We start from the raw sequence: 18,786 nt of genomic DNA, 5'->3' as shown, positions 1-18,786 counted from the left end.
TTCATCATCTGAAAATACAAATATAAAATTAGACTTTACACATCCATGTGTATTTCATAAGAGGCTTGAGGAATAAGCCATAGAAGACCTGAAAGATGCTTTCAAACAGTCAGTCCATTCAGTCTCAGCTCTCAAAGGACATTTACATGAAAAGAGGAAGGAAAAAACACTCCAAAGAAACAAAAACAACCAGAACAAACCCACAGTTATTCAGCTGCACAAACAAACCAAATATCAACAATAATGTCATTTACACTTGGAAAACTGAATCAAATATGGAAAGAAAACCACAAAATAAATCCTGAAAAGCAATAAAAACAGGTCTGAAAATGTCACATTTAGTCAGATTTAACAAATATTTCACAAAAATCAACTTTTATTCAACACGTCTGTAGATATTACTCTTCACTTTGGTCTTTTTCAGATGATTTTCTTCATTTTTTGTTAAATTTCTTCATCATTTTATTCATTCATGCTGTTTTTTCCTTGGATATAAAAAAGACAGATACAGTCAGATTTGTTAAATATTTCCTGGAATGTATCAGTAACATTTAGTTTCATTTGCTTCAATGGTTTTCAATCATTTTTATTTTATTATTATGTATAATTTTGTTTAATTTATCCAGGTTAGTCTCATTAAAACACAGAGATCCATTTGCAAGAGACACATGTTTAACACAGAAAAAACATTACAATTAATATATATATATAAAAAAAGAAATAATGTTATCGATTTCTCAAAAACCTTAAGTATAGTTATATAAATATATTGTGTGTTACATTAAAGAATAACTGAGAGTTTAATAAAACAGGATAAATCACAAATATGACATTGAATTAAACATTAAAATCATTAAATTTGAACAAATTTTAGCAGAAAAAATCTCAAATGGCACAAAAAAATGGAAAATGAAAAAAGACAACATTAATTTCATTAATTTTAAAGTTACTGGTTTCAGTTATTTTACAATTTCAATAATATTTTCATTGTTTAATTTAATAATATTTACTTATTAAAGATTGTTTTTTTTATTTTCTTAAAAAATGTATTTACGTAAATGTAAAATGTGCAGATTTATTAAAGACACAAACATCCAAAGATTCATTAAATGTTCAGTAAATCTGTTTAAATCTAACATGAGATGAACTTTTTCACTTTTCACCGTCTCCTCACTGATCTCATTTTCATCCTGGTGTTTTAGACGGATGTGAAAAAAAGAAGATGCATCTTTTTATAATGTATCTGAAAATCTATTGAATATTACACATTAGTTTCACTGATAAACTCCCCCATGTTACCAAAAAGACTGAAACTGATCAAAACTACAGCTGAAGTAACGGCTGTAAAACAGAAAAAGAAACTAAAAAAAAAAAAAAAAAAAAAAAGGAAATAAACATATAATTTAACATCATACGGCTGTAAAATCTGTAAATAGAACAACTATGGATTAAAGTTATTGTGATGAAACAGTCAAACTGTAGGAGGAGGAGGAGGTGGAGGAAGAGGGAGAAGACGGAGGAGAAAAAGGAGAAGAAGGAGGAGGAGGAGGAGAGGAGAGGAAGAGGAGGAGGAGGAGGAGGGAGGAGGAGGAGGAGGGAGGGAGGAGGAGGAGGAAGAGGATGAACAGGAGGAGGAGGAGGAGGTCAAAACCAGACAAATCCTCAAAAACACAAAAGGTAAAAACCAAAAACCAACCAGTGACTAAATCCGAGTCAAACCACTGATGTAAAAAAGATCAGACAAACTGACGAACGATCGATGATCAATAAAACACTGACATAAACAGAATAAACCAAACTGAGCTCATGAAATCGTGTTGTTGTCACATCAGTTCTTATGACATTTGTTGTGTTATATGTACACATTTTCAACCTTTCACATTGTATCAACGCCATTTGATCGTTGTGTCAATTTACACAAGATCTCCGGTTCACAAAACCCTAACCCTACCCCCCAAGCCCTAACCCTAACCCTTACCCCTAGATCCCCGGTTCATAAACCTAACCCTAACCCTAGATCATCGGTTCATCTAACCCTAACCCTCATGTGCGCAGTATTGACGTGTGTGAACATACATGTGGAAAGCTTACATGTGTATATTTTAACCACACCAGTATAAATGGAATAAACCGTACAGTCCTATTATAATTATAAGAAAACTGAGTTCAGTTCAGTTTGTTAAACCTTCAACCGTTTGGTTTGATGACAAAAACATAACAGTGACTTTTTTTTTTTCTCCAAAATGGACGTGAAAAAGTTCTTCCCTAATGAGTTCAGGTTCATTATGATTCACTAGTTACTATGGAAACGGATGATAGTTAACGGTTAAACCACTACACTTTTACCAAAGACTAGTTAGTTTTTCACATGTTACTGAAGATGAACTGAAGGCGAATGAACATTATACAGAACATCATATTATTGTCGATATATTCACAGAACCATTAACAACCACTAAATTCATACAAACTGCCTTCAAAATGCAAAGAACATAGGTTTTCTTTTCTTTTTTTCACATTATTTCATCATTCCGTGAAGTTTTAGAAACATTCCAGCGTTCAACTTCACAGGTTTGTAAAAGCAATCAGTAAAATCCACAAAAGGGAAAAAGTACACGTCCTTCAGTCCATAAACGCTTAAAGAAAAACAGACTATTTACATTCAGTTAGATACTGTCGTGTTTTGTGTTTGTTGATATAATGTATGATTCGACGTGTTCTGTGTGAAGTAATGATCGACTGACGACGCCAACATGAAGAGAACCACGATTTACCAGATCCACATCAGACACTTTGGTTTAGACATTAATAAATGTGTTATTACTGTTTTCATTCATTTTGTTCATTTTACTGATTATGTTAGCTGTTTTTGTTCATTTTGTTGCCCATTTTCTCCGCTGTTATTTGTTTTCTTAAATTAAGGAATATAGAAGATATATTCAATTTTTGTATTCATTTTTGTTCATTTATTATTTTGTTTGTGTTCATGTTGTTGCCCGTTTCCTCCGTTATTCTTTATTCTCCAATATTAAATTAAGAAATATATATATATAAATAAATACATAAAATTTTCTCATTTGATTTGTTCATTTAATTTATTTTAGCTTTTGTTCATTTTGTTGCCTACTTTCTATAGCGTTCTTAATTTTTCCTAAATTACAAAATATATCAAATGTTTTCAATTTTCGTATTTATTTTTGTTCATTTTTGGTCATTTCTTATCTTATTTGTTTGTGTTCATGTTGTTGCCTGTTTTTCTCTATTGTTCTAAATTAAGAAATATATCAAAACTTTTTTTCTCAATTTATTTATTATCATTCGTTTTTGTCCATTTTGTTGCGTATTTTCTATATATTTTTTTAAATATCTAAACCAGTGAGAAGACCATTGTTGGATTAGATATGAATAAATAAATGTTTAATCATGTTTCTGACTCGTGTCTCTAAACCAGACCATGAACAGGTTAATAATAACAACACTGTTAAATAAATAAATAAATACATAAATAAATAGAACATATGTTTTGTACCATCTGCTCAGGCAACATGGAAATGTATTTATCTATTACCTTTATTTAACCATTTATGGTGATTATGTGGTTAATGAAGATAATCATCAAAATGTAATTGTTATATGTACATGATGCAGTTTGATGTTTTTTACTTAACCTTTATTTAAGCAGGATTAATTTGAACGTCCTGTTTAGTTACATTATAAACCACTGCAGGTGGTGTGTTAAACAGTTTTATTAAAGGGTAAATAATGCAAATGAATTAAGGATTTATCTGGATTAGTATATTTTGTAAATATTGGATTTCATGCAAACAGGCCCAGATTTTGTAGATTTTTATGCTGAAATTTTACATATTGTACCCTTAAACCTCATGTTATTACTTCAGATTATTATTTCTTTTTCACATTTTGGATCTGAATAACATGTCTGAAAATACGCAAAAATTCACATTAATAATGACTAATATTTCACACGTTGGCATTTATTTAGACATTTGTTCATGTTATGACGTCGTCGCTCCACGTGCTGAGTCGAACATCGATCACAGTGAAACAAACCAAACGGTCGTCATTAAAAACACACAGAGCTGAGGTAATGAGGCACGTGGAAACATAGCACACCTTCAAATATTGTCTGTACTTCTTGTTTTTCCAACATGTGCTTTGGGTTCGTTTTCATGCTACTGAGCTCCAGAACCAGGAGGAAACCGGACTCAGCTGTTCTGAAGCTCATTATATCCACAAATGCTGGTATTGAGAAAGGAAAACAGCGTCAATGTTGTAACTATGATATTTTTCTTAAGTGTTTTGACGAATGGTCTCCATTTACCACCAGGCAAGTACATTATATGGACAAAAGTATGTGGACATGTTAAATCCAGGTGTTTCTTTTCTAACAGGGGTCTGGGATACAAAATTAATCTGACTAATGTCAGATATAGATTTATATTAAGGGATAAATATCGTTGCATTGGTTGTTTGGTTTAAATTGTTGTCTTTGTTTCCAAAATGACTCAGAGATGGTTTTGATTTCATTTATTCAACATTGATTTTTTTTTTTTTTAATCCATGACTATGATTTTAAAGGTTCTACCCCTAAATTTCTGAAGTATTTTTTATGCTCTGACTGTAAATAATAATTTTCTACCACACCTGACCATCACTTTCATCACAGTCACTGAGGACGATTTTTTTGTTTTGTCTCCCAGACCCCTGGTAGAAAAGAAACCACCTGAATTCAACAGGTCCACATTACTTTTGTCATATAATAAATATCTGAATTTCTCAGACCAGATACTATTACACACTATTAAAAATCATATGTTATTAAAAGTTGCTTCACACTCCAACACAGTAAACATGTAGAAAACAGGACTGTGGAGATATGGTCGTCCTCTATTGCCAAAAAAACGGGTACGAATGGTGGGAACCAAAGGCTACTGAGTGGATGTTATCATAATAATAATAGATAATAATATAATAATATACATAATAATAATAAAATAATAATAAGAAAAAGAAGAATTTCACTGGTTGACAATTTTTGTTTAATTATTTGCCTCAGATATTAAATGTGCTAAATGTTACGTATTTTAATAAGATTAATTGCAAAATAAATGACCAAAGTGCTGGTTTGCTGATGTTTTCCAGGTAAATGATAAAGTGTTATTACACGTACAGTCTATGTTGGTTTTTGTCCATTTATCCAATAGATTTATAAATGTTCTACTGATAGAACCTGTAAAGTGAATATATTGTTATGTGCAGACAGTGTTTTGAAGTAGATCTGGTAGCTCTGACACTAATTTTCTTTTGGAGTTAAACTCATTCTCTAGTTAATTCTCGAATTTCACATTTTGACCCAAAACTGTAGCTGTTAAACTTCAGCCAATCAGCATTAGGACTGGATTTATGTTACCAGTGAGTCCACAATGTGGGAAAATTTCACTACTTTTATTCTGGAAGTATTTTACTGGTAGACCAGTGTAAGTTTTATTATTATTATATATTTATTATTCTATTATTATTATTATTATCAGTGTTGTTTTAAGACAAGAAGCATCTGGTCACATGACTTTGTATAAAATAATGAGGTTTCAATCACATAAAAACAGAAAAAACCCAAATGTGTCTGAGCAGTACGGCCGTGTGTTTTTAGCGTGCATCATAAGGGGCGGAGTTTGAATGTTTTCTATTCAAACAGAGCTGCCATTTTAGGCTGGAATTTCAGGCCCAAATCTCAACCGCCCCTGTGGTTCTCAGTGGACTGCAAACGTGTTCTCCATTGGTTCGTATCCATAAACTTCTAGGAAACTGACAAAAATTCCAGATGAAATGAACATATAAGACAACGAACAGCGCTGAGCGTTTATGTGTGAGTGTCTAATGTAGAGCATAAATGAACCTTCTGGTCGCTTTAACGTTCCATGCGACCCAGGAAAGTAAATGTTTTGGCTTTTGTTACATGAATATTGTCTTGATTGAAAAAACATAATGCAACAGTTTTCAGAAACAATTTTATTTCTATTTATTTTTTTAATGGAATGTCCTTTTGAGTGGACAGGATTTTTTTTTCTAAGTACAGCTGTGAAACCTTTGTCCCCTGTAGAGGCAAAAATGCATCGCTGGGTCTCAGGAGGTTAACCCCAGAGCTTAAACGGACCAGAGTTGGATTATTCTCGATAGTCTGGTTTGTTCGTAACATATGTTCAGTGATACACGACTGACCGCCCTGGGTCCAAGATCAAACAGCAGAATGTGATGGATCAGTGATAAAGATAAAAAAAAAACAACCTGAAATGCCAATAAACAGATCTACATTAAATCAATCACGGAGTAATCGAGGTCATTTGGCTTCCAGTCGTCAGACACTTAAAGGTGAGGCTGTTACCAGCAGGTGTGCGACCAAACCGACTACAAACCAACACTGTACACATTTACCCCCCCCACTGATCAGAACTGAACACAACCTAAAAACCCTTCCATCTCCAAAGTCAGTCAGTACTCGCTAACAGCAGTGCACATACAGAGAAATAAAACATATGTAAGTGAAATGTGCTGATCTGTTGTCACGGCAACGCTGGACGAGGCGGGTCAGCTTTAAAGCCAGCAAGATGTCATCAGCTGCCCCCCCACACTGGACTCACCATGTGGACACTGTAGTGGTTCATGGACGGCATCACCTGCACCCAGAAGACAGAGGGAGTAGAGAGGGAGAGAGAGAGGAGAGAGGGGAGGAGAGGGCGAGGAGAGAGAGAGAGAGAGAGGGAGAGGGAGAGAGAGAGGAGAGGGAGAGAGAGAGAGGGAGAGAGAGAGAGAGGGTTGGAGAGAGAGAGAGGGAGAGAGAGAGAGAGGGAGAGAGAGATGGATAGAAAGAAAGAAAGAAAGAAAGAAACAGATAGATAGCTAGATAGAATAGATAGATAGATAGATAGATAGAATAAAATACAACAGGTAAACACACAAACATAATAAATTAGATAGAATAAAAGTCCAACGGCTATTTAAAAACTTTAATTGACACTTGTTTGACCTTTCAAGGTCAGTCAAGGTCAAAGGTCATGACACCAAATCAAGCCCATATGTGACTTCCTTTCCAATTACCAATAGTAATTATATCCAATATCTTCAACTGTTTTGAAGTTATAGCACTTTGAAATATGTCCCATTATAACCAATGGGAATTTTTAAAATGTCGAAAATTCATAAAATTCAAAAATCAATATTTTCCCAATTCTTTGATCAAGTCATTGTGATAGGACTATTTCAGAGAAGAAGATCTTGAAAAATTGTTTAGGGACGACAACTGATACCAACATTCCACTTACTAAAAAAACTAAAAGAACTGGTAGAAAATCCGGACCAACAGGATCAAACAGCGGTGCAAAACTAAACTGTCATGTGCCAAAGTAAAATGTGATTTTTTTCAGTCCGATGGAGGTGATGTTACGGAGGTTGGATGGAAGGGGGCGTTACTCACGGCGATTGCTGTGGGCTGAAGGCGGAGCCAGGCTGAGGCTGTTGGTGCTGATGTAGGGTCCCACCGCCGAAGTCCTGACCGGTCGGTCCGTAGAGTTCAGCTACAGGACCAGGACTACCGGGTCCAGGAAAACACACCCGGGTCGCGAAGGGTTGGAACCTGAAGGGCCGAAGACCAGGTGGATTAAATCAGCCCTTGAACCTGGTCCAACGTGGAGACAGACGATCAAAAACCACGTCTGACTGTGTGATCAGGTGTTCCATCAAGGTTTCAGTCACATTTACAGTAAAAGTTCACACATAAGACTATAAAGTGGATAAATCATAACCTGTTCTGCTGGTTTCTACTGCATGAAGCATTTTCTCATTCAGTTAAATGAAGGTCGTGATTCATTCCTGATTGGAAGAACTTTCATATCGTTAGCCTCATAACATAATTACATAAAAGTCATATTTTTAGCTAAATTGTGAAATCACTTCACAACAACTTTACTCTCCTAATACTGCTGCTTCATTTTATGTAGATATCACAATTTCCAAAATAAATCCTGTGCAGCAGTAACTGAAAGCTGAAATACCACTGACAGCCACAAGAGGCAGCACCAAAAAGAACACACCTGGGCTCTTAAAGGGGTCCGGGCTGGGCAGGTGCTGGACCGAGGAGGGTGACGTACAGGCCGAGCCGGGCTGCTCGCTGGGTAGGACGGGAGCCGCCGTCTGGGGTCCCAGGGTGGCGTAGTCCGCCAGGGAGTAGGAGGCTCCGCCCCGAACATCAGGCCCGCCCACAGCCGAAAAATACACGCCGTAATCAGAGAATCCTGGGTAGAACCAGAGGGGAGGGGGCGGACACCGCTGCTGTTTACTGTTTGGATCAGAACTCAGGTTGATCCTGAACAACAGTTTTAAAGTTTAGTCTGCAAATATTTTAGTACATTTAGTCTGTTTGAGTCAAAATAAAGGAGAGTTTACATGTTTAAGCTGAATGTGAAAAAGACCAGATCATTTATTTAGTGAATAGTTAATGCTGAGTGTGGTCCTTCTACTTAATGTGTGTTAATTTTCACCTATTGACCACATTTCAAAGCTTATAACTAAAGAACCACAAGGACAAAATTAATCAGTGACACCTCATTTGAACGGTATTAATAACCTGTAAGTTTAGAACATTTCCTTTATTTTATGTGGATAAAATACAACCTGAACTACATTAGTCCCATTAGCTGTGATCGCTATCCAGGTGATTCTTTCTCTAATCATGTTTTTTTTTTTGTTCACTTACATTTTTACTGAAATTGTATAAACACACAGTTGCTAAAACAACAAAAAACCAACAAACCTTGCTTAGGTACACCACACAACACTACATTCATATTATTCAGTCCTTCCACCATTTCCGGGTTCTGGAATCAGTCCATTTATTCCTTTTTTTTTTTCATTTGTGCTTCTTGTAATCGCTCTCTAATCATGTTTTAGTGTTCAGGAATACTAGAAGATTAATATAAAGACTCAATTGTGAAGTATCTAAACTTCCTAACAAGTTATATCAAGTGTGTTTTCAAAAAGGTTTTATTGTAGAAACTGTCATGTATTTAAAACAAAACAATGACTGGTTCAGTGGTGATCGGGTCAGAATGAAGAGTTTCAAACAGTAGATAGGGCAGACTCTGATGTTGTCAAACTAATAAATGATTATATAATAAACCTCACTCTTCCAGAATGTTCTGTATATTTTAGTTTCAGTAAAAATCATTATGGGTCTTATTTTTTCATGTCTTCGGTTAAAAAGTGGACATAACATTGTGTGATAAGAATGTTTTCCCTCCATTAATGAGTGGTTTAAAACAAACAAACAAAAGCACTCCCAAAACAACCAAATAAATAAATAAATCATAATTAGTACTAAAATTACTTGTCAACAATCTGTAAACTTGGGAAAACACCTTTTGGAAGTGTATTGGTAGGCAAAGGCGTCCCACAGGGCTCTATTCTAGATCCAGTTCTTTTCACCACTGGTTTCATTACATTGGTCTATATGCAGATGATACTCTGCTATATTGTGTTGATTCAACTGATTTATCTGTAATAAAAAAAAAAAGTTCTTTTAACAATCTTCAAGGTGTTCTGCAGACTAGCTTTACATAAAGATAAAGCAAAATTCATATAGTTTTTTGGAGGTGTAGCATTGAAATCTGATGATTTTAATCTTTATATGACCAAAAAACTGGGGATCGAGCAGGTAAAAGATTAAAAATTAAAAATTTAAACTACAATAATTCTTCAAGAGTAGAAACAGTAACACAAAATAAGGAAATGATGGTTAAGAAAGGCTGATATCATGACTGTCGCAGGATTACACTAAAACTACTGCACAGATATTCATGAATGTCATCTCTTCTACAGCGCCCCCTACCTGAACTACGAGCTGCTGCTACTGCCGCTGCCACTGGTCCGTACGCTGTCGCTGGGAATCCTGGGAAATCATCACCAACAGAACATGAATGAATGTGCAATAACCTTTTACTTATGTGTGCAATGTTAGTATATATTTATTATTCTATCTGTTTTAGAGTTATTATTTAGGACTACCTCATCAGTATTTTATAACTTATTTTATTCTAAGTGTTTTTTTAGTGTTGACCCTGCATCAAAATTTCATTCTGCAGTGCATCTCGGATGTAATTTTGCTGAATGAAGATAAAAGTGCTCTATCTATCTATGAAAGCATTCATTTTGTTGATTGTGTTCAATATTTGCAGCTGTAGACGACACTGAGATCCACGGTCTGTTTTATAATCGGAAAAGTTCATATCTGTTTTCTGTATTTTAATATGATTCTGCTGATCAAAAGTATTGGATGGATGTTAAACTCAGTTTAGTTCAGGTTTCACATTCGACCTAATTCAGTCTCTTTTAGCGCAAAAATGTAAAATTGCATAATGAAAATATTTACATTTACAAATTGTCATTTCACAAAAAATGTGAATGACATGAACAAATATGAACAACCTGAAAGTTCTTAAGATAAAAAAAATAAATGCAATTTTAAAAATATTATGTTCTTTATATAGACGTCCATTATTAAACCACAATCCAACTCCAACCATTTTTTTTCCAATTCAATTCAATTCAATTCAGTTCAGTTCAGTTCAATTCAATTCAATTCATTTTGACTTATATGGTTTATTTATTGTTCCTTTATTAATAATTTTCTTAAATGTTGTTCTTTTTGTTGACTTACCTATTAATTTTGTCAAATTTGTTGCTATTTATTGATTCTTGACCTTTTTAAATTGTATTAAGTTTTCCTGATAACCCTTGTTCATTTTATTGATTATTTTTGTTCTTTTAATTGATTATTTTAATCACCTTTCTTCATCTTATCAATTATTTTTGATAACCTTTCTTCAATTTATTCATTACTTTGATTTTTTAAAATTTTATTTTACTAAATATTCTTTAATTTTCCAGTCAACAGTTTCCATATTTCTCACCGTGTAACTTCATAAATCACATTTTGAGAACTGAAAACATCATTGCAGTTTGAGAACATGATCAGTTTCCCTTCAGATTCAACCCACCTCTGTCTAATGATCCTCATTCATATGATGCTCTTTAAATAATTTGGAGTAAATTCCATTTCTTCATAACTTTTAAAAGATGTTTTTATTGTTTTGGGGGGTGAAAAAGTTCTGTCAAATTCAATCAACTGTCAACTATCCTGAGTCAAGGCTGCATTTTTATCAAAAATAAATTTATGTTATTTTGTTGAAGATGTTTGTTATGTCATTCCATCCATCCGTTCAGTTCCGTACATCTCACCTGTGAACTGGTAGCTGTAGTTCGGACTAAATCCAGCGTATCCTCTGCTGTACGTCGCAACGATATTAGGACAACCTGAAGGACGGAGACAGAAGGACAACGACCATCAATCAGTGTTTACAACGGGATCAGTTCAATTCAGCTAAGTCCAGTCCAGTCCAGTCCAGTCCAGTCCAGTCCAGTTCAGTTCAATTCAATTTCAGCTGAATTTGAGTAAACTGCGATTCAAATTAATTTAATTCAGCTAAGTCCAATCCAGTTCTGTTCTGTTCAATTCAGTTTCAGTTCAATTCAATTTGATTAAAGTGTAATTCCAGTCAATTCAGTTCAATTCAAATTCAGTTCAATTTGAGTAAACTGCAGTTTAAATTAATTTAATTAAATTCAGTTAAGTTCACCTCAATTTGGTTCAAATTAAGTTAATTCAATTCAATTCAATTTGGTCCAGTCCCATTCTGTTCAATTCACTTCAATTCAATTTCAGCTCAGGTCAATTCGATTACATTGTATTTCAAATCAATTCAGTGAAATTCAATTCAATTCAAATCAATTAAATTAAATTAGATTAAATTCAAATTCAGTTCAGTTCAGTTCAGTTCAGTGCAATTTCAGTTAAGCAATTAAATGGTAATTCAGATCAGTTTCAGCTCAATTTAATTCAATTCAATTCAACTTCATCCCCAGGGGGTATTTTAAAGACACATGTGATCAGTGTGATTGTGCGACACTTTAGTGTTTCAGCGTCACATGAAAATAAAAACACATGCATCATGAGTCTGTTCTGTTGAATTTATGACCATGTTGAACGCTGTTTCAGTTTCAGTTTCAGTTTTCCCGTTTGGTTTCAGGGTTTGGACTCTCTGGATCGTTCCTGTTCGTCACACAGTTAAAGGTCGAGCGCCGCCCACCGCCACCTTCAGACCTACTGAGCATGCCCATTCCCAGCATGAAGGCGTCCACGGCGTAGGGCGGGGCCCGGGGCCGACCCCTGGACCCCGGGGGAACATCACCTCCTTGGCTGAGCCTTTTTACATTCCACCTGTGGAGGAATTCAGAAGAAAATAGGACCAGTTCAACATCGGGCTCAAGTCAACCCCCAGAAAACATTAACGTTTGATGGAATGAAACAAAAATATAAACACTGATCGAACAAAAGATTCACATCAGACAGTGTGTGTTTTAGTCCAGTTTGTTTTATGTTTGATTTGGTTTATTTTGTGCTTGATTTGTTTGTTTGTTTATTTTGATCAATTGTTACCTCATTTATAGATTTTTTAAAATTATTTTATTATACATTTATGCTAATTTTATTGACTAGTTTAACTGTTTTTTGTCCATTTGCTAATTTTGTTGCTTATTTCATAATTTTTCTTATTTTCTGTTTACTTTGTCAAATTTGTAGCTATTTTATCTTATGCACTATATTGATCATCTTCATCTTTATGGATTATCTTGATCATCTTTGTCCACTGTATTGATTATTTTGATATCTTTGTTCCTTTACCAATGATTTCATCTTATTTTTCATTGTATTGATTATTTTTGACCATCTGTGTCATTATTTTTGATCATATTTCTTCATTTTATTGATTATTTTCAACACATTCCTTCATTTTATTTATTATTTTGATTGTTCGTTCATTTTGTTGATTATTTTGATGATCTGTCTTCATTTTACCAATTATTTTCATCATTTTATTCAGTTTATTAATTATTTTGACCATCTGTGTGGTTGTTTTTATCACATTTCATCCTTTTATGTGATTATTTTGAACACAGTCCATCATTTTATTCATTATTTTATTTATTCATTTCATTTATTGATTATTTTGATTATCTGTCTTCATTTTACCGATTATTTATCATTATTCATTGTATTTGATTATTTTTGACCATCTGTGTGGTTATTTTTGATCATATTTCTTCATTTTATTGATTATGTTAAACACATTCTTTCATTTTGTTCAATATTTTATTTATTTCGTTCATTTTGCTGATTATTTTGAGTATCTGTCTTCATTTTACTGACTATTTTCATCATTGTTTCAGTTTATTGCTTATTTTGACTATCTGTGTGGTTATTTTTGATCATATTTCTTTATTTTATTGAATATTTTTAGCATCTTTCTTTACTTCATTGATTTTGTATGATGGTTTTTTCATTTTATTATCATTTATGATCCTGTTTCTTCATTTTATTATTACTAAAGATCATCATCATCTTCTTTGCGTTGATTATTTCATTACTGAGGACATGTAAACATACTTGGTGATGGTGTGATTGTTGTTTCCAGAAACAGGCAGCAGGTGGCGGTAGAACACAGCCCAAAACCCCCCCTCCCCAGTAGAACATAACCTCCATTAAACCCCCCCCCACAACTAGCTGTTGTCTCGGTGTGACTACGTCCAGCCTACAGAGGTTATTACAGCCATTTTTCCTGCTTCAGATGATGTGATCTGTGGTTTTCAGAGAATGCGACGTGATGAAAGGCATCAGGACGAGGACGATCCGGACTCTAACTGGGTTTTATGGCTCCATAACTGGACCTAATAGTCCACATAAAGCAACAGAAAGCAATAAGCCTGTGAGGAGAGATGAAACCAAATGAAAGACAAGTCCTGGGGTGGGGGGGTGGGGGACGACACCTCCTGGTTTACTGATGTCATCAGTCACAAACCCAGGGTTCAGGTTCAGGTTTAGGTTTAGGTTCAGGATCATCTTTGTTAATTTTAGTATTTATGATCATATTCTTTTATTTTATTCGTTATTTTGATCACATTTCTTCATTTTATTAATCATTCATGATCTTTTCATTTTATTTATTCAGTATTTTGATCATTTTGTCATTTTAATATTAATATTTCTCATATCATAATTTTAAATCTAATTCTATATGTTTTATACGTTAGATATTTAATGTTATATGCTTTACACAGACTTTAAATTTGACATTCAGTTTGTTGTAAATGATCAATGTTTGACACTCACCATTTTATTATTGATTTCATGAAAATGGATCCCACAGACCTTTTCCACCACAGCCTCCACTTCAAACGTCACAAATCCAAAACCTGTAGAAGAGAAGAAGAGCGAAAGACGACAAAGGAAGAAAAGAGTAGAAGACACTTGGTCAAAATTCTAAAAAAAATTGGAGTTGTCATTATTTAAAGGTGCAGGAGACTTTCATGACCAATTTTTCATCAAATCTGTCAAACCTCAGTCATGTCCTCAGTGTCATGAGTCTGTTAGTCTGTCTGTCATTACTCACCTGAATCTCTTGCATCACAGTGAACAGTTTCTGAGTGCCGTCCACCAGAAACAAACATGTTTACAAACAGAGGGAACTGGGGCATCTTCGGAATTTTGTTGTGACGTACATTGTGGGAAACGAAGGCTCACGCAGCTGCCTGGCAGCAGCAGCTGGAACAGACATGATGCGGAAACGGCAGGAGCTCCCTTCCCTTTATGCATGTTCCTCCAGCCGTTTCCGCATTTCAGCCATTTCCACGTCATGTTTGTTTCATCCATATAATATCATATGGTTGCACTGCCACTGTCAGGTGGCTGCACGAACCTCCCTTTCCCACAATGCATGTCGCAACAACATTTTAAAGATGCCCGAGTCACTTCCCAGCTCAGTTTGTAAACATATGGTTTGTTTCTGGTGGATGATACTAAGAAACTGTTCACTGTGAGGGTAGAGATTCAGGTGAGTAATGACAGACAGACTAACAGATTCGTGATTCTAAGGATATGACTGAGGTTTGACAGATTTGATGAAAAATTGGTTATGAAAGTCTCCTGCAGCTTTAAAGTCTAATGATTTTTTTTTTTTTCACATTAAACCAAGAAGTAAATTTGCAGTCATCATTTACATGTTATTATTCTATTATTTATCTGTAGATCATATTCGTCTGAATGTGGAACCTGAACTAAAACCAGTTCAACACTATTAACTGTTAATATCTTCAGTGTCATTTTTGTACTTTGTAAATTCATCCCATGGACCGGACTGGACCCTTTGACGGGCCAGTTTTGGCCCCCGGGCCACATGTTGGACAGCCCTGCTTTAACTCATGAACTCAGTCTGTCAAACAGAAGCAGAAAAACCTCCAGAGGTTGAAGGTTTTTTCTAAAAGCTTCGTATCCATTTGAGGCAGATCCTCCTCCCTCGTGTCGACCGGAGTAAAGGAACTATATTTTCCTCCTTCTCCTCTAATTTATTTTGATGTCAGCTGTTATTTTCCACCTGTCCTCTCAATGACAACATGCAATTTCCAATCTGAGGTGTGTAATAGGTGCTGGTAGCAATTATCCAGGAGCTGGAATGGAACGTCACACTTATTAACACAGACTCACACAGGTTAGTTGGATTTCCACATGTTTAGAGGACACCGACTTGCACCCACTATGTGGACAAAAGTTTGTGGACACGTTGGATTCAGGTGTTTCTTTTCCAACAGGGGTCTGGGATACAAAACATTCAATATCTGAACCTGCTTTATCCTCATTAGGGTCGCTGGAGCCTATCCCAGCTACTTATGGGTGAAGGCCGGGTTCACCCTGGACATGTTCCACCCTGAACATGTCTCCAGTTCATCACAGGGCCAAATGAATACAAAACAACAAAGACCAATGTCAGAATACAGTTTTACTAGTGTGTTGACCCGTGTGGATCCACAGGTTCTACATGTGGTAGTTTTTATGCTGTTGTGTATTTGTGCATGCTGTACCACACTTGTCCAGCAGTCACCACCAAAGCGTTCTGGCCATAGCAACGTGATTGTAAGGCTGCTGTATTCCAAAATTGCTAATATCTGCCAAAATACTGATCCTATCAGTTTACCGTTTTCACTAGTCTGCTCATTGACCAAAAATACGTAAGTACAACAAACTGCAGCAGTCAGCTCTGTACGGAGTTAGTGTGATGCCCCAGACACACACACACACACGCACGCACGCACACACACACACACACACACACACACACACACACACACACACACACACACACACCCATTTGGCTTTATAACATAGATATTGGGATAAATATCATTGCACCAACATTCATTATTTTTTTAACCAAATTTATTCTGAGTTCATATTGTGTTCCATAATCTTAATCACAATTTTATCATCTATAAAATATAAACAACCAAACTCAACTAAATTCAACAAAATTCAACTAAATTTGACCAAATTCAACGAAGTTCACATAAATTCAACCAAATTCAAAGTTTCCTCTGGTTTCTGCAGATTCCGTCCACACAAAATGTTTTGTGTTGTTGTATTTGACCGGAAACTCTGCATTTCTGCATCATTTTTTGACTAAAATTCTTACAATATTTGGCCGATATGTAGATGAATTAACCAAACTGTCATTTACATCATCATAATCATCTGAGTTCAGACTTCAAAAACAAACCAACAAAACCTGTGAAGTCATGACTGACTGTGTTCAGCCTTCATTCTGTTTAGATGAAACAGACATGGTTCAGACACCAACACCACAGCAGCGTTGACACCGTTTAGAACCGCTGATTCATCTAAAAACCTCATGAAAAGCTGTAGAAACAGTGGTTGTAAAGGTAGGATTTGTTTGTTGATGCAGTGGAAGTGGATAAAAGCCGAGAACAGATGAGAAAACGCAGTCGTCAGTCAAAGTGTTCGCGGTACGAGGCGGTGGCTGGATTTGTTTGTTTCCCATTAGGCCATCGCCGACTGCTTCTGTCAGCCGCCGCCTTCCATTTACTCCCAAGTGTGAGAATCATTTCCATACAGACTCAGTGCCGTCATGAACGCCGGCGAATTTCTGCCCTCGATTAATGCAGTCGAGCAGTTTGTCGACTCAACAGATTCACATGTCTGGGGTTTGTCTCTGTGATGCTTTTCTATATTTGTGGAAACGAAACACTGGGAAAAAATTCAATAAAATGAGTTTTATGTCAACCTTCAGGTTTCCAGGTGAGAATATTATACACACTTTACACTTAATGTTAGAAAAAGTCTTTTATTTATTTACAATTTGTTTCAGGTCAGAATTTAAAAGTTGTTTATTTTTACATGATCTTTAAAAGTCTGACCCAGGCACTAAAGCCAGCACATAGTAAACAATGTTAACCCATAACGACCCAAAATGAATGCATAGTGATCTAAATGAATGAAACTGGCAACAAAAGGAACAAAAACAGGAACAAAATAAATACATTTAGCAACAAAAATAAATGAATAGTGATCTAAATGAATGAAATTGGAAACAAAATGAACAAAAAAAGGAATAAAATAAATCAATTTAGCAACAAAAATGAATGAATAGTGATCAAAATGAACAAAATTGGCAACAAAATGAACAAAAAAGGAACAAAATAAATACCTTTAGCAACAAAAATGAATGAACAGTGATCAATATGAAAAAAATTAAAAAATGAAATAAACAAAAAAAGAACAAAATACATACATTTAGCAACAAAACTGAATGAATAGTGATCTAAATGAATGAAATTGGAAACGAAATGAACAAAAAAGGAATAAAAAAAAACATTAGCAACAAAAATGAATTAATAGTCATCAAAATGACCAAAATTAGGAAACAAAATGAACAAAATAGAACAAAATAACCAAAACATGAAACTAAGATGAAATGACATGTGTTTCAACAGAACCTTCACATCTGCTGGTGAAACCGTTTCGCTGCATCATGAGACTCTGAACCTTGGACCGATTCTTCTTCTACTGTTTTACAGGTTGAAGAGCCTGGTCACACGTCGTCTGATGCTTTTTAACAAACACTAAAGACACTCCATTGTTCAGGCGCCTTCAGGTTTACATTTCGTCTCCTTTTTAATTCCTTCCCGTCGGCAGCGAGGCCTCATTTCAATGTCAAAGCCTCGTCCTGCGACAGGAGAGTGAGCTTTAAACGGTTGGAGTTAATCCTCTCCGACGGGAAGACGACGACCGGGACCGAGGAAGGAAGGCGTCGAGACAGATACCGGAGTCAGAAGGGACGTCGAACAGGCACAAAAGCCCGGGTTTAAGAACCAGACAGAGGCTTAAACAGATAAAAGGTCACGTTTCTATGAACAAATGGCTCATCTTTACTTCAGTTTGTAAAGTGAATAAGTTTTAGAGACAGAAAACTGGAAGAAGTTCAGTTGAAACGTCGTCGTCTTCTGCTCACGTTGTCATGATGAGATGTTTTATTGTCATCCTCTGTTCTTTTAGGTCATGTTCAATGGTTTCTGTTTTTTTCTTTCTTTTTTTTTTTTTTTTTTTACATCATTAACCCCATTTACATCCACACTAAGATTCTGATCATTATCTGATTTGTGGAGTTCTCAGATCATTATTGATCATATAAACTGTATAATCTGTTATGGTTTATCAGATAACACTACAGTGGCAACATAGTAATGAACAAAGTCAACAAAATTAGCAACAAAATAATAAAAACAAGATCAAATAGTGAAAAAAATCAA

The 18,786-nt window shown here is 35.1% G+C and overlaps 1 pseudogene; it reads right to left on the bottom strand.

The window, feature by feature from the left end:
• Window positions 1-6,142: 6,142 nt before the first annotated feature.
• LOC115431044 (RNA-binding protein Musashi homolog 2-like) overlaps window positions 6,143-18,786 on the bottom strand; it is a 49,959-nt pseudogene continuing 37,315 nt past the window's right edge.

The sequence above is a fragment of the Sphaeramia orbicularis genome, chromosome 13, assembly GCF_902148855.1.
Source record: "Sphaeramia orbicularis chromosome 13, fSphaOr1.1, whole genome shotgun sequence".
Taxonomy (NCBI): domain Eukaryota; kingdom Metazoa; phylum Chordata; class Actinopteri; order Kurtiformes; family Apogonidae; genus Sphaeramia; species Sphaeramia orbicularis.
This window is presented reverse-complemented; position numbering and strand designations above follow the sequence as displayed.